Raw genomic sequence first — 17,679 nt, 5'->3', positions numbered from 1 at the left:
ATGACAAGACAGCACTTGGAAAGTAGGAGCAACCAAAATTTTATTTTCACCAGCAGGCCCAGAGAAGATTAGCACTCCAAAATTCTGAGCCTTGATCTACAGTTTCTTACAATATTTATAGGTAATTTGACATCATCTTAGATCCATCCTATCATTGGGGCTTTTTCTTCTTCCTTTAAAACAATTCCTAATCTATGCAGCTGAAGGCCTGTGCAGGATCTCTAACATAAAGCATGCTCACAGAAACAGATAAGAAGAAACAGCTCTTTTCACAGAAATCGATCACATTTCAGGAGGGAGTAGTTAGACTCTGAATGTAGTTATTGACAATGCAAAAGGTAGGGACCCTCCTGGGGAAAGTCTGAGAGGGGAGGGGAATTGACCTCTTCCCCGGTCATTGAACTCTTACCACAACATTTTTGTAATTTTATTTTACAACCAGGTCTGATTTTTGCCACCACACATTCATTTAACAATTATTGAGTGACTGACTTATTGAGTACAGAACTTAAATAATGCAAGGTTTCAATCCATGTTCAGCAAGGCAGAACATCAATAGGAGCACGTGGTGGAGAAAACCCTTTTATCTCATATCCAGGAATGAAAGTGAATTGAAGAGACAGACAGAGGTCCCCTTTAAGGGCATGGCACTGATGAAGTAATATCTGCCACTAGGTCCCACCTTTATGTCTGTACTACTTTGCAATAGTTCCATGGCTGAAGACTAGACATTTTACACATGGCCTTTAGGGGACATTCTAAGTTCCAATTATAGTAGTAGATATGCACTCATGGATTTGGAAATACCTGATTCTTAGCTTATTTCTGTTCTGTATACACAGGAACCATTACCCCATGCTCACTATTAAGCGTGACTGTATGTGTTATTACAAGGAGCAAAGGGTTAGCATACCCATGGTACTAGATATGACAGTCAAGTCTCATATATGAGTGAATCAGAGGTATGTTTCATATTTTTTGGATTCAGATAGATCCTTAGCAATATTGTGGTATACTGGACTTCCATTTCCAACCAAGTATCCTCAATGAATATCTCAATATTTTGTATATTTGAAAGAACACATAGTACTAAGATATATATTATAAAACACAATAGTCCTATACTTTGTCTTTCCCTCAACCCCATCATAATCTTCATGAGGCCACCACAGTCAGTTCTTAAACCTAACCTTCAAAGCTTTTTCTCTGTATTTCCAAATGATTTGCTTATAATTAATACGTTTTACTAAATTGAAATCATATTTATTAATTTTTATTGTTGGTAACAGGCTTCCCATACAGTAACACAAATTCGAGTTCCCCATACTTAACTTCGTTACTTAGTTTTCATTTACATGATGATTATTCCATAAACATTCTTCACTGATGAACCCAGTAATATCTTCTGCTAAGACTTTCTTTCTCTTATAGAATCTTTATAAACTTTTCTGTCACAGATATTTATTAATCTTTATTCCCAAGATCAAACATACTAACAGCCCATCATCTACATTATTTCTCAAAAATTTTCCTCTGTTCATTTGTCTTCCTAGTCTGTTTAGTCCTGGGAAATTTCAATTGGCTACTGTACTTTAGCCAACATTTATTCTCTAAAGTACTAAAACTATTTGATTGAGTTATAGTTGCAAGAACACTGATTTCTTGATTGAAATAAACTTCCACGAGATTTTAAAGTTTATTCTCAAATCCTTGGTTATTAGTAAAACAAAATAATCAAGTTCTTCTAATTTTCATTTCTTTCATGTATGAACAGTTTCTCTTCCCCCATGAATACATTAGAAAGTTTTCACTTTTTTTTAATATACTTTCATAAGAAATTGAATTGCTGTGAACTTTTTACCATTTGATGTGCCAAATTCTTATTAATATGTTGGTTGGAAATTTCACATAATATAGACTTGGAAAAGGTGCTTATTGTATACTATTACATATTATGTTTATTTGAAATTTCTTTACCTCCCTTTTTCCTTTTTCATTTCTCTGAAATTCCCATCATTTCTGGCAGTTGGAACTCATTGGATATGATTCTCCTATTGATCATTGGTACTTTCTAGAAGATTTTCTTCAATTTATATCAAAACTTTTCCTTTTCTTTAATTACTTCAGGTCATTTAAAAAATTTTATATAAACACGTATATTGAACACATATACATGTATCTGCTTCCTGTACTATTTGTATTATTGAATATCATTTTTAAATATCCTTCCCATTCATGTTAGTTTTCTCAAACATCTAGTGATCATGGACTTTTTAAAATAATTCAGTGTAAAGCACTGGAAAGCTGGCTGTGACCTCAAGTTAATAGATGGGGCTGACTAGAGGACTTAAAGCTAAGTGGATAGGCGGAAACCTCAATTTTGGGAATGCAGACCCTAAATTTTAGCATTTCAGGTTTTCAATCTGGAACCTACCTTCCAATGTACAGCTTAGGGACAATACAGAAGGATACGAGGATAAAGCAAAGTGCCTGGAATAGCTCATCATTCACTTTTTGGCTTCCAGTTAATTTCTTTTTCCTTCGTCGCCTGAGTTCTCCACATGCTCCCCTCCCTGCTACCATGTCTAGAAATATAGAGGCTCTTAAGTCAAATATCTTCAACAAATACTTTTGCACAAGCTAAGTGGGACTGGTTATATGAGCAGGATATTGAATGAAGCAGATGAAGATAGAGACTCCCATGGCTATCAGTACTCAGAAGACAGATTTTTATCTCTCCTTTTAGCTTAAAGCCCAAGCTCATCTTCTTTGGTAGCCTGTGCCAACAGCCTCAGCTTTTGGAAACTTGCATCCTGTGAACCTTGCTTCTCATTTCCACCCTCTTCTGTAGGTGCCACTCTGGTTTGCTAAATCAGATAATGTTCCTTCAACCTGCTGAGTCAGTTGATACTCCTCTCCTGTTCATTTCTGGCTTCTAGAGCTCTGCTGGAGTATTGACCCCACCACATTTAAAGTTTCCTTTTCTCAACCTTTGTTGATTTCTACCTTCCCTTTATTGCTACTGTAGTGAATCTTCAGGGTTATGCATTTCTGCCTTCAATCCATTGGTTTAATTCCTTGTCAAGATCTGGGACTCTTCCTCCACATTTTTAAAGGATTAAAGCACCCCTGTACTAACTAGTAATTAAGAAGGCCTTTTCGAATCTTTTCAAAAAATTATTTTCCTTCTGAAAGCAATATTAAGGTGACTGATAGAATTTCATTTCCATGACTTTTAGTACAATCTTGATTCTTTTAGCTTTGTAGCACTCCCTGGGTTGCTAGAATATATAAAATGATAGGGGAAAGTATGTGAAGGCAAAAGTTTCTTATAGAAGAAAAGACCCTAGCATTTCTGCCCAGCATAATGGCATTTTATTTTCCCTCCCACTGACTAAGCGGGGTGGGAATTATTTCAAGAACTGACAAAAATATATCAAGGTTTTATTAAAAACACATTCATGTATGTTTCCATTAATTGTAATGATACATTTATGTATATGCAAAGTAAGGAAATATAAACAGAACAATATAGAATGCATTGCAATCAATTTATGACAAGTTCATCATTTTCATAACAAAATCATAAAGTATTTCATATGCATGATTTACATCCAGATTATTGGAAAAAGATCTCCACACTCTCAGTTCTTCTCCCCTTTTCAGTCCTTCTATGCAGTGCTTTGGTGCACGGAATACTTTCCCTTCAACTGGGGCTTTCAATTAGCTCTTAGAAAGCAGCACCGACCAGGCATGTCTGGGCAGGTCTATAATCCCAGCAGTCCTGGAGGCAGAGACTAGAGGATTCCAAGTTCAAGGCCAGTCTAGGAAACTTAGGGAGACCCTTTCTCAAAAATAAATAAATACAAAAGAAAAGAAAAAAGAAACCAAAGCAGAAGGATGAACTCTACCCTTCCCAGAGTTGTATTCTTTGAAACTATGTTAAACTAATACAAATTAGAAACGGGCAGACAAACAGCTCTATTTTTCTGCATATCTTCCAAGAGCGTGACTCTCAAAAGTATTGAGATAAATTAATACCTTTAGTTTCTGCTGTGTCAGAGGCATATATAAAAGTGAAAGCAGTCTTTCCAAGCCAACTTCTTCCCCCTCTAACTCCATCATGGATCTTTTAGTTCATGACTGAGACCCCTGATGGCCAACTCATTCCTGTAGATCCAGATAGCAACTTACCTGTCCCCAGGACATGGAGTCCATTCCTCACTTTGTCCAGTAAAGTGCTTTCTTTCTTCTTTGTGAAATTCTCCTACCTCTGCCTCCTTCCTGAAAATGAACTCTAGCACAATGGCAGAAGTCGCTCAGATGGAGAAGCCAATGAACCATGTCACTAAGTCCCTATTTCATTTCTTTCTTAATCTTACTCACAGAAATGAATAATTATGATACAAATAAAAACACTGATATATGAGGGTGAAAGATCTCATGGTTTATATTGCTGTTCTATGTCCATTATATTTGATCCCAGCCATGTGGGAGCAGAGGAACTGGGCTGACTTGTACTTCATATAATTTTAAAGAATGTAGTTGAACTAAGTTCACAGAGAATGGACTCAATTGCTGGTCTTTCTATACCAAATCTAAATTTATTTCTAATTCAGTACAGGGTCAGCCTTTTTTTTCTTTTTGGCAGTGTGAAGTTAACTTTTTTATGTTCATATATGTATATAGCACAGTAAATATCACCTTTATGTATAACCACGAATCAGTAATTTTAAAAAAGGTATAAATAGAGAAAAGACCAGTAGAGTAGAGGAAAGATAACTGAGGGAGAAAGGAGGAGAATGAAAGGGTGTGTAATGGGGACTGAATTAGAGTACGCTTCTATAATTATGTCATAATGAACCATGATCGTTTGTATGCTTAAAGTGACCAAGTAAAATAAATAAATAATAAAACACATACTGAAGATTTTTGTCTTAAACTTATAAAATTAATTTATTATCTAAGGTTTAGATATTTATTTGCATATACCTAACAGTTAGTGTCCTGAGGTTTATTTAGATTATAAAGATTAATAAGAGAATAAAGGGCCTCATTTGAAAATATAAAGACAGAAACTTACTTAGTATTGGGTTCATGGATCCCTACAAACATCCATAGAAATGGTAGAGTATCATTTACTCATTTGAAATTGTTTGAAAATTTGGGTATTTTCCCTCTACTCACTGGGAAGAGATTCCAGTGGTTTTCAGAGAAGGATATTTTCATGCCAGCTATGAAAGTTTAGGAAAAACTGAAAAAATTTTCTAAGATGTGTATAATTGAAAAGATATCAAAATCTGGATGTTTTATTCTTGAATTTAATGCCAATAAAGTCATATTATTAGATTTCAAGTCAATATTTCCCAAGTAATTCCCTAGAGCTTGTAAACTTGTATTTAAGTGTTTATTCCTCCTTCTTTTAAATTTCAAAATACTCTGAAGATTGTTCTTATTTGACAGTTTGGTGTCTAGAGAAGGTATAACCAAGATAAAACACACTATTTTTCTTTAGTCTAAATAAAATTGAAGAATCTCAGCTTATTCTCGTTAAGGACAGTGAAGCCATAGCTTTATGACTGTATCCTTAAGAGGATAGTGTAGGCCACCCATTTCGAGTCGGTGCTTTCCTTTTAAGGGTCAGTTACCTGAAGCTTATAAATAATAAATTGCTTATGGTCAGATAGAAAGTGATAGTATTAAGTAGGTCTGATTCTGAAGGTCTGGGTAATAACCACTGTATCACTCGTTCTCCAGTTGTGATTAAGGAATGATTTACAGCTATGGGCACAGATGGTGCATCTGATTTGATTCAGGGATACATAGTCATGTGGCACAGACATGTACAGAGATGGAGAGACTTAGAGACTTGCAGAAGAGACTGCCATTTAATCTCTTGTTATTGTGAACCAACAGAAGGGCTGGGTAGGTAATTACTACCATTAATTTTAAAAGCAACAATGAGGAGTAGGAAATAGGTGGTGGAGATTAATCCATCCACCTAATATGGACTTCGAGGCATGGGAGAGCTAATGTCCTGACTTTTCCAACTAAGAGCTGAAAAACACTGGTCAATTACTAGACTTTTCTTCTCTGAAACCCATCAGCTCTGACCTACTCTGTTCTTTCACTGCTGAAATTATAGCTTTCTCTCCTATATTCTTTCTACTAGAATATTTCTAACATTATTCACACATGATGGAATACCTCCTATTAAAAATGACATGAGCAATAAAACCATTTGCCCAATATTTTCTTTCAGCTGTTGCTATGCCTCTCTGTACCTCTTAATAGTAAAAGTATCTTAGGGATTCTTTAAATTTTTGTATCTATTACTTATATACTAATCTTTCCTTTTAAAAATGGCTAAAGTGAAATACGTCATGTATTTTTAAAATAGTGTAAAACAGATGGTGTTTTGTTCTTTCTCAATTCATTATATTCTCACATTATGACTTAAGAAATGAAAAATTACTAGTATCTTAAGGACTGTTTATGGATTCCTGAATCCCAAAACACTCCCTGTAGCAGTAAAAACTGTTCTGATTATTTTGTGAATTAATCCTTATTTCTCTTAATATTGTTTATATTCTTAAGTGTCTTGTTAGTTTTTACAACTTTTGAAACTGATATTACTGTAATTTTCTATTTTTTTAGGGACAAAATGCTTTTTTTAATCAGTGGAATTTCTAACATTTGGCCAAACTGATGTTGTTGCAATTTATTTATTATTTCTCCTATACTTTCTTCAGTTATATAAATAGATGTCTTCTAAATGAATAAATAAGTAAAAAAAATATTCACTTAATGATTAATAGACACTCAGGAGGCTTCTATCTGATGTTACAAATAAGGTTCTTTCTTTCTTTTTTCTTTTTTGGTAAAAGGGATTGAACTCAGGGTTCTTAACCACTGAGTGCCGTCCCCAACCTTTATGTATTTATTTTTGAGATAGGGTCTTAATAAGTTGCTTACACTGGCATTGAACTTTGATTCTCCTGCCTCAGTCTCCTGAGTAGCTGAGATTACAGGTATGTACCACCATTCCCAGCCAAGGCTGCTACTTTCTTAAACACATAACCTAGGTACGCAACAAACAATTTCCCTGGAACTCATATTTACCAATGGACTGGAAAAGTGTTTAAATTTGTTACTAATATAAAAATTTCCAAAGTGTCCTTTCCAATAATTATGTCCACTACCATATGCTGAGAGTTTTCTTTGCTGTACATTTTTATGAAGTTTTATTTATTTATTCAAATAATTTTCTCATTTTCTATAGAGTTCTATGCCTACTTGATTATCGATTTTCAATATCAACCCATGTATTTGACATAACAATCTAGTGGAAAAAATTTGATTTTAATATCTTTTTACTTTATGAATTTTGAGTTTTGATGAACAAGTTAAATCTATTTTTAAATTAACATATGGTAACTATGGGTTATCATGTGCTTGACACATGTATACATCGTGTAACATTCTAGTCAGGGTAAGCATATCTAGTCAAACACTTCTTTGTAGTGAGAAAATGCAAAATACTCTCCTACTTTTAAAAAATATGTAAAGCTTTATGAAGATCTATGTTCAACATTCTGTCCCATGGAAAAATAGAACTTATTTCTCCCATCAAACTGTAACTTAGGACTCATTGACCAGCCTCCCCTCATTTCTTCCTCTACCTCCGGTAATCATATTCTCTCAACTTCTCTAAGATCAACTTCTGTAGATTCTGCACTTGGGTGAGATCATGTAGTGTTTATCATTCTGTGCCTAACATCTTTCACTTGACACAACATCCTCTAATTCTACCCAAGGTGTCACAAATGACACAATTTCCTTCTTTTTTTTAACTGGAGTTTTCCATTTCATATTTCTAACACATTCTCTTTATCCATTAAAGGAATCTTAGGTGGATTCCATTTGATGAAATTTTTAGTTGTGTGAGTTTTGTATGTTCTGGACACTAACCCCATGTCATATGTTTTATTTTGCATTTATGCATTTAATCCATCTTGAGTTCAAATTAGTGTACAGAGTAAAAATGAATAGACAAATATCATGAGTTATCATAACAAATTTACCAAAAATTTTCTCTTAAATTTCTTGATCCAAAATGCCTTATTTGTCCTAAATTAGTTTTCAATATATGGAAAAACCATTTTCTTATGGCATTCATATGATGTTCTGTCACTTTTTTCTATACTTATTTCTTTAACATGTTTTAATTAAAAGCAAATACACAAAATGGCAAAAGGAGAACTGTGCAGTTCAATGAAGGATTATATATCAGATATCCATGTTATCAACACCCAAATCAAGAAGTAGAAATTTACTCATACTCTCAAGTTCTCCCTGTGCCTCTCACTCATACTAACTATCCAACCTTTTACAAATTAACTTTTTCACTTGCACAATTACAGTTCTTTTCCTGTATTTGAATTTTAAAATGAAAGCATATGATGTTTCTCTTCTGTGTTTTGTTTCTATTATTCAATATTATAATCGAGTCTCTAGGAAGTAAAAAATAACATTTGGTTGAATTCACCAATGGTGTTTCATTTATTAAAAAAAAAAACTATTTCTGAAAAATTGTTCTCTCTAGTTTTTGTATTGTTGCCCTATGGTTATCTAAAATATTGATTAATTTTATGATGAACTTCTCTAGAAAAAGTTTTGCTATACATTTGTGGAAAAACATTTTTCCCATTGCTGGCTTTAAATATGGATATAATTATGTTCAATTAGTGAACTGAAAGATAACTGAATAAAAGTTATTCACATTGAAGCGTGTTAAAAATTTTTATATACACACATGGGTATGTACATGCAAATGTGTGTACATGTAAATTTGGGGATGGTGAAAATTTGGTCAAATGTATATTTGTATTTCTAGTTGGACAGAAGAAAACAATAAGGCAGGGGAAATATTACTATTTTAATAGCATCTACATTTTCAAAATTCAACAGATATAAGCAACAAAATCTAGAATCACTCCAATCCTTAAATAGTATAAAAAGTAAAACGCACATGCTGTTTCAGCTTGGGTTCCCCCACAAGTGGAATCTGATATCAATGGATACAGGAAATTCATTGAGGAGTGCTGCTATGAGGGCCACTTGTTGGGAAGGGGAGTAAGTAGGAATGGTCAGGGTATAATAGACACACTGTGGGTATTTCTGGAGTAGGAGTAGTCATTTTTGAATTGTTCTGAATTGGAGGACCCACCAAGGCCTTTATGCATCCTCATCAATCAGATTCTGAATGGAGTTTCCCACAACCCCCACTGCAGGAAGGGGTTGTGACCTTTAGCAGGTGACTTTCTTTTATCTTCTACAGAGAATCCTAAAGAGAGCCAAATGAGTATCCTCGGTTGTCAACACTCTCAGAAGATGGGTGAATGAGTACCTGGATCCTAGAGGGAAATTCAGATGAGATACAAAACCACCTTTTGCTGCAGTATACACAACTACAGTCCCAGGTGAATTAGTAAAGTGACTGCAATTCAACATCAAAGAGCACATCTTCAAAGCCACATGAATGAAAAGATCATTGCCTGCAAAACAGACTTTCAAATGACTTCTCATTAGCAGTAATAAAAACTAAACAATAATGAGATGACAGACTTAAAAGACAGGAAAAGGAGTAATCGCAACAGAAAGATTAAAGTATGTGTAAACTAAAATTATTTTTAGACAAAGGGGGAATTTATTGTCAACCAACCAACATTAAAAGATAAAAGAAGAGAGGATTTCTTCACAAAGAAAATAAATCACAGAAAAATGACAGAATTCTAGGAACAAACAAAAAGAGACAAGTTGAAAATGTGTAACTATATATGAATGTTGATTAGATTGTCAGTAATAATTTTTCAGGGGTGGTTTTTACATGAGTTTGTTCACATTTTCATGATAGTTTATGATGTATAAACATAATTTTTCAGTATGCTATATTTTGTGTTGCTATACAATATATTCCAACTATAACTTTATATGTCAAATCATTTTTTCAATTCTTAAAATACAGATTCGATATCTCCATATTGTGATTTTTCCTTTTATTCATTATTGGCTGAGTAGGCTGGCATCCTGATTTATTGCTAGCATTGAATTTGATTCTAATACTTTGATAAAAATATGACTCTTACATTCAAATCTGAAATGGTGACAGAATAGTTTGTTTTATAATTGAGGTATCCAAGGAGAGGACCAATTATCTCTTGTTTGTGGATGTTTGCCTTCATATTACACATTACCAAATTTAACTGGTCTCCATTCATCCCTTTAGGACACAAGTAAAATTACATTTGTGATAGTGAAGGTCCCAAGGAAATGATGAAGTGGGTTATTATGAGTAAAGGAAAGAAGCTGTGTGGCCTGACAGCAGTGATCTCATGTTGAAAGGGAAGAATTCTGGATTGTGAGAGGTTATTTCTTTGTTTTTGAGACACAAAAAGCAGTTATCTTGTTTGATTTTTATTTTTATTTTTTGGTGGTGTTGGGGGTTGAACCCAGGACCTTGTGCATGCAAGGCAAGCATTCTACCAACTGAGTTATATCCCCAGCCCAAGAGCGGTTATTTGAACAGAACATACTTCACAAATTTCTTCAGGGCTTTATTCCAATACCAATTGGTTAAAATTCTCCTGATGCCTAGGAGATTACTCAGAACTAAAATTTCATTTCTACTGCCATTGATATATTCATCCTTTTTTCTGTTATCAACTTTGGATGGTGAGGAAGGAATATCAGAGTTGCCTTTTTTTTAGCCCAAATTGAAGTTTGCTTATGCATTTTGATTTTTTTAACTTGTTTTATTTAATATTTCTCTGTAAACTATTTCATAGTAAAGAAACATAAATACATTTTAAAAACAGGGTTGTTTTCATTATTTTTATTGACAAGAGTATGTGTACCTAGATTCACATTAGCATTTGACTTTATTTAAACTTTCAACTAATAATAATGTCAACACAGAAAATATTTGAATGAGTTGATTGCCCAAATAGGTATGACTATACTAATTTTGCTCTTAAAACATCTCACTTTAAAGAGAGGGAAAAAATAGTTTTCCATTTTCCCCTTGATTTTCATGTCATTTAATGTTTCACTATTCTGAGTTCTGAAATTGTCATCAGGATGTATGGCTTCAGTTCAGTTTTGCTACTGTCAAACTGCTTGACCTCAGGCAATTCTTTTCACCTCTCTAATCTTTAATTTCATCTTTTCTCATTTGGTAAAATGAGAGAATATTAGAGTAGATGATTTTACAGTTTCCTATCAGCTCTGATACTCAAGCACTTGTATAAAGTGTTAAAGTTTGTTATAGGTAATAAGATAATCTAACAATGAAGTTGCAAAGAAAGCCTTCAGGATATATCTTTAGCTATAATCAGGTGACCTAGAGGAAAAAAGAAATTTCTTAAAAAGAAGAGATCAGAAGAAGAAAGGAATCAAAGGTGACATGGAAAATAATGGGAAGGGTGAAAAAATAGTAGAAACAAAATTATCTAAAAACCAAATAAACAAGCAAAAATGACAACCATGGGCAAAATAAAGAAACACATAGCATGATTGCATAATTTTTTCTAAAGATTCAATCTCAAAACCAATTATTAAATTTTGTCATTTCCCTATCTCTACAATTATATTATGCAAGTATCTGTCAAACTGTAAATCTGCCCCATATTTAGCAGTTGCTAAATTACGTGTTCATTCACCAGCATCCTCCTAAATCTGATTTACCTTTCGTCAGCAACCTCACATGTCACTCCAAGTGATACTAATTTTCTACACTGCTGTCCTTCTATGTCACCTATTTCCTAAAACATGGGTAGTGCCCCTGCACTGAAAGAACCAATTTCTAATGTAACCATATAATGAAGTAATTTTATTTTCTGATTTTGGCCTACATGGGCTTTTACAAAGACTGGTGCAATAGCATCTTTCCAGAGCACCAGATGGATGTGGTTAAATGAAGTTCAATGACAAGTTGGTAATGCAGGAAATAAAAGAGACATGGTTACATTGCAGAAATAAATGGCCTAGATCTCATTTTCCAGACTGATAGGATACAGTGTGGGGGAAAAACATAGAAAAGTACATCCTATGGGTTCTGCTGTCTTTTTACTTGACTTAAATTGATTGCATAATTAACTCATGGTCATTATTAACCAAAATCAATATGGTCACTTGCATTAGCAAATGTGTATATCCAAAAAGCATAAAAGAGTTCAAAATGTTGTATTTGAATTTCAAAGGATAGAGTAAACCAGAATAGATAAAGCAAAACTCTTAGTGTAATCTTAGTATAATCTTTCAGAACTCTCTTCTCCTGGATGAAAAGATCAGTCTATAACTCTGCCTTCTTCCAACCTTTGGCAAATAATACCTTCATTTATTGAGAACCTTCAAAACAACTGGGAATAGTCTAAGGATTTTGTGTACAGTTTTTAAGGAAATGATGATGGGCACTCTTTTTTTTTTTCCCCATGTGTTTTTATCTCTATTACACAGAAAAGATAAGTAACTGCCCCCAAGATCCTTAATCACCGTGAAAGCACTGAGTTTGATTGAAGTTAAAATCTTAATAGATAGCCCTTACTCCATCTACCACTGCTCTTCCATGCACTTGGATTTCTCCTTCAGAAATCAGGATTCCTGGTTTCCTGAAGCTCAGGGCCTTAAGACACACTTATATAGTTTCAAACTTGAGTAGCTCTGCTAGTCACTAGTTTAAATTGGAGAATGATAATGTCTATACAGAGGACTACTACAAATGAGAGGACAGACATGTAAAATACTTTTTCTCAGTTGAACATTTTGTTCAAATAGAGATAGTGTTTGTCATTTTTTTTTGGTATCAAGTAGATTCGCATCAATGCATATTTCAGAAAATGCCCTAAATTTGTGTCATCTCACTCTATTGTCTCACCAGGAGTAGCTCAAGTCCTTCTTCTGGACCCTAGAGTTGAGGAGGTGAGTCTAGTCACCTGCCCTTGCCCAACACACACATATTAATGATATTTGCCTAATTTGTCTTACAGGAAACTTCTGGAAGGATGTGGTGCACAAGCTAAGAGCTCAGACTTTTAGTATACACAAAATTTAAAACTATCAAAAACATCTCTACTTGAGTGGGGAGATATTGGAGTATATAGTAATTTAAACTTTGAGATTTATAGATTCATTTATATATTAGCTATATTTGCTAACAGAGTTTGTGGGAACTATTTCATCCAACCTCACTGCACAAAAATAAAATTTCTTAGACACAGATGCTATTTTTCTAGGATAGAAAAACAAGTATCTTGAGGCTGAGACTGAAATTATTTAACTAGCTCTCCAGTATAATTGTTTGAACTTTGTATTTCCCCCCCTTTTTAAAAACTATTCAGCTGAAACTATGCTGACATTTCTGAAAGATTATCTTTCATTCACACACTTTAAAAATCCTAGATAAGTATCATCTATAATCATTAGGGCAGAATTTCTCCTTTTCCATCACTGATAATTAAATTAAGATTACAAATAGATTCTACTTTTATTAAATAATGAAACAAACAAACCTTCAGTAAGTTGTTTTTTACATATATATGGTAATATACATATATATTATAGAACAAATAAATTATATAGAGCCTATATGTGCATATACCTACCAGGGCATATACCTCATAAGGAAAAGCATCAAATGTGAGACACCATTTTTTAGCCCCCCCAAAATTAATGATGTTCACATTTATAAATGGTTAAGAACCATCTAGAGAATAGTATTACTTTACACATAAATTATATATATAAAATTCAAATTTTGATATAAGAGAAACATTTTGATATAAGTAAAACATTAGAACACTGCTATGCTGACTTGTTTCTGAGTAGTTCATGGTTGCTTTCACAATATAACAAATTTGAGTTACACAAAGTCTATGCTATTTGTTGTCTGAATTGCCAGAAGTAGTTTGTTCCATTCTTTGATATAAATGAAATACTAAATGGAACTACTCATTGTTCCTTTTGTGGTACTTGGGTTTGCAGAGTTGCTTAAAGCTTGGGTTTCTGAATCCTTCATCTCATTTACCCACATGGGCTGTCTTAAACATCATTCTTCTGTCTTCTCCTGCAAGTTTATTTTAGTACAGCTCAATCACACTTCTTATCCTATGCCCATTCTTCTAGCAGACTACTCCATGATGGCCACTACCATTTTCAAATAAGGAGTGATCTCAACTTCTACTTTTCCTCATCATTAGTTCTCTGGGGGGAAAAAAAAAATCCACTCTCAATTTTTAAAAAATTGTCTTATTTTTCCAACTCATGGAATGAGAATATTCTAATACACACTGTTTCTAATGCTACTTTTTTCACTTCCTTATACATCAGTGTTATTTTTCCTATAGATTGTACACCTTTGTTATATACTCTTACTAATTTATATTATTCACCTTTCTATCTAGCTATATATTCCATTCCTTCCTGAAAATATGTGTTAGTTACCTGCAAGACACAGCAGAAGATGACATATATCTTCTGACTTGGTAGAACCACCTTCTGATATGGGAATGGACACATAAATGATTAGAGCTTCCAAGTGGAGAGAGACGATTTGTGATAGGGTAGTAGATAATATATATGACATTGAAACATGCATCATTTGGATCCAGGAATTTTGAAAATTTAGCCAGATTTTTAAGAAATCATTGATACACATGCATATTGTTTAAAAAAGTCTTTGTCACAGGGAGAAAATCTGAAATGCCCAATGAGAGGAAATTGTTTAAGTAATTTAAATACACTTATATACTGAAATAATAGACATTTAAAATTTATGTTTATACTAATGAAAACATCAATAACTTGAAGGAATGACCATTGTTTAATACTAAGAGAAGACATAATATAATGCTAAAAAAATAGTATGTTCTCAAATAGACCTGTTTAGGCAGATATTTATAATAATGTCATATATAGTAAAAGACAACCATCTTTAACTGGTGATCTTACCTCTGCTATCCCATGTTCTTATTACTTTCATGTTTAGAAAAACTGAGGATAAGTTTCAAAGAAACCATGGGCTTATTAACCAATGGTCCCCTCTCTCAGCTCAGGGATTTTTCCCATAGTGAGGACCTTTCCAGGACACTTCATATTTCAGTGTCTTTTCTAAATTTTCTGGTATGAACTTGTATGATTTTTTCAGTCAGAAATGCTTCTGCTTGCTTTCACTTTAATTCCTTACTGTGTCCTTTTTTTTTTGTACTCCAGTACAGATAACAAACTAGGACAGGTCCCAAATAACTACTTAATTCATCCTAGGCTTGTTTACTCTGTTTCCTTCATCAATGATTTATATTAGCTCCAGAAGATAGAACTGCATAGGCTGCAATAGACCTGACTGACACTTCCTTTGGAAGATACGTTGATGTAAAATAGTTACTTTCCTGAAATAATTTTTTATAAATTTTAATCACATGGGGATGCTCTTATCTTAAAATTAAAATCCCTTATTTTGCTGAATTTGACTCAAAGTAGGAGATACAGCTGGTAAGAACATCTTGAATTTGAGCTGCAACCTAGCAGTTTGTTTATCAGCTCCCCTGTTCCTACATGAACGGAAATTTCTTGGTTTTCTTATTGTTATAACATAATCAAAAGTCATGATCTATAGGAAGGAGGAAACGCAAGTCAAATTGCTTTAAAACTACAAACTATCATCATTAAAATGTTTGAATTCCATTTGTAAAGACTCAACAGATGCAAGATTTTAAACATGCTGCTTATACTATATAGCCTTCAGAATTTCTACATCTTGGCATTCTTTTGAAAATAAACTAATTCAGATAATATGACTGAAAAACCAATAGTTTCTAAATATATGTTAGTTATTATTCTAACATGTCAGATACTATTGCTGTCAATAAAGGGCTCCCTGCCATATGTTCACAGAAGCTAATACTATGGCACTGGGTTTTTGCAAAAAGAAAATGTTTTATTGCCTGGTCAACCAGCAATGAAGCTAGGAGCTAAAAAATAATGGAGCTCAAATGATGTTATTAGAGTCCTAGACCACAGTCTGGACACTGAGGGGTGCCACACAGACCAGGCTCTGACATCTGCCACTTTTAGAGTTCAGTCAGAGACAGGAGTGGTGGTGAAGCAAGAAAGGAACTTATTCAGTACAGCCACACTAAAAAGCAGGAGGACTGGCATTCTAAGCCTATCTTCAGGGTACTGACATGTGCTCCCAGATTATAAAGGAGAAAAAATCAGGAGGCAAGAAGTGAAAATAAGCAGCCTTGATCTGATTGATCCTTGTCTTAAGTCTGATTCTGCATCCTGCTGTCTCTAGGGAACTGTGGAAGTTGGTCTAACTCCAGGGGGCAATTCAGTTTCCAACTGAGATGATTGCTTGCTCCTGTGAAGGGTGACCTTGGTGTCTGTCCTAGGATAATTGCTTCTGTTTAGGGTTCAGTCCCATCATGGGTGATCTACCTTGAAGTCTTGCTACTGCTAGAATATTACTCTTATCATGCTGTTGTCAATCTTGAAGGATGAGAGAGATTAGATAAATTTAGGACTAATCACTTTCTATCACCCATTTTTAGGCAGAAACAATCCTTAAGTAATATTAAAATGTCTATATGCAGTACAGCAGGTACCTGATCCAAAGTTTGAAGTAGCAAATAACACAGATATAAAATGAAGGTAGAAATGCAAAGCTTCTATACTGCTTTTAGTTACCCATTGGACATCTGTAGGCCCAAATGAGGTTTCAGTGCTTTTTAGCAAAAGTGATCTCTAAGTCCCTGTTACAGAGTTAGTAGTAAGGGACAGGGAGAGATTTAGTATTCTTTGGTGAAGGCCTAAATGATCATCATGGCTTTTCACACAATGCATATTTCTTTTGAGGGGAGGTTATTGTGCTCTCCCTAAGGAGAGGGATTTGGACTTGTGACTTCATTGACTGGATAAGGTGACAGCTTCTGCTCATGTCCCTTTTTGAAGAGCCAGTTCCAAACCCATCCTTGAGTTGATTCTGGAGATTTTTCTTGAAAGATAACTTAAGAATTTTGTTACTTAAAAACTTTGTTATGTCCGGGTGTGTTCAGGCCTTATCTGATTTTATTATGACATCTGACATTTCTTTTTTTTTTTTTTTTTTTTTTTTGCGGTGCTGGGGATTGAACCCAGGGCCTTCTGCTTGTAAGGCAAGCACTCTACCAACTGAGCTATATCCCCAGTCCAACATCTGACATTTCTTAAATGAAGACCCTGTGGCATAAGAGTTCCTCCCTTGAAAACATATGTTCAGGTACCTTGGTAAGCCTATGGGAAAATGCATGAGAAATAATGGAGAACAATAGCATTGAGATCAGTGAATTTCATGCCAGGCAACTTTTAATCAGTAATTACAATGGTGCCTGATTCATTTGCTCATTTTTTAAAGTGTATGTGTGTGGGACCTAGTATGTGCTACATGTACAGTACCAGTGATGTAGGACAGATGAGGCTGGACACTGAAAGAATTAGCGGGAATCTGGTTTATTTGAGTTGCAGTGGTCCAGAAGAACTAATTCCTGAAAAATCTCTGGCACATTATCCCTCTTCTCTCTGAAAGGACCTGCTCTCTCCCTGGAGAGTGTCCCCTCTCCCTTTTCCTGTTCCTTCAATAAATTC

General features: G+C 34.2%; 1 non-coding gene across 1 annotated transcript; it reads right to left on the bottom strand.

The window, feature by feature from the left end:
- Positions 1 to 17,168: 17,168 nt before the first annotated feature.
- On the bottom strand, positions 17,169 to 17,242 carry Trnav-uac (transfer RNA valine (anticodon UAC)). Its single transcript has one exon. It is a non-coding gene; the product is annotated as a tRNA-Val (tRNA).
- Positions 17,243 to 17,679: the final 437 nt, after the last annotated feature.

The sequence above is a fragment of the Sciurus carolinensis genome, unplaced genomic scaffold (assembly GCF_902686445.1).
Source record: "Sciurus carolinensis unplaced genomic scaffold, mSciCar1.2, whole genome shotgun sequence".
Lineage (NCBI taxonomy): Eukaryota > Metazoa > Chordata > Mammalia > Rodentia > Sciuridae > Sciurus > Sciurus carolinensis.
This window is presented reverse-complemented; position numbering and strand designations above follow the sequence as displayed.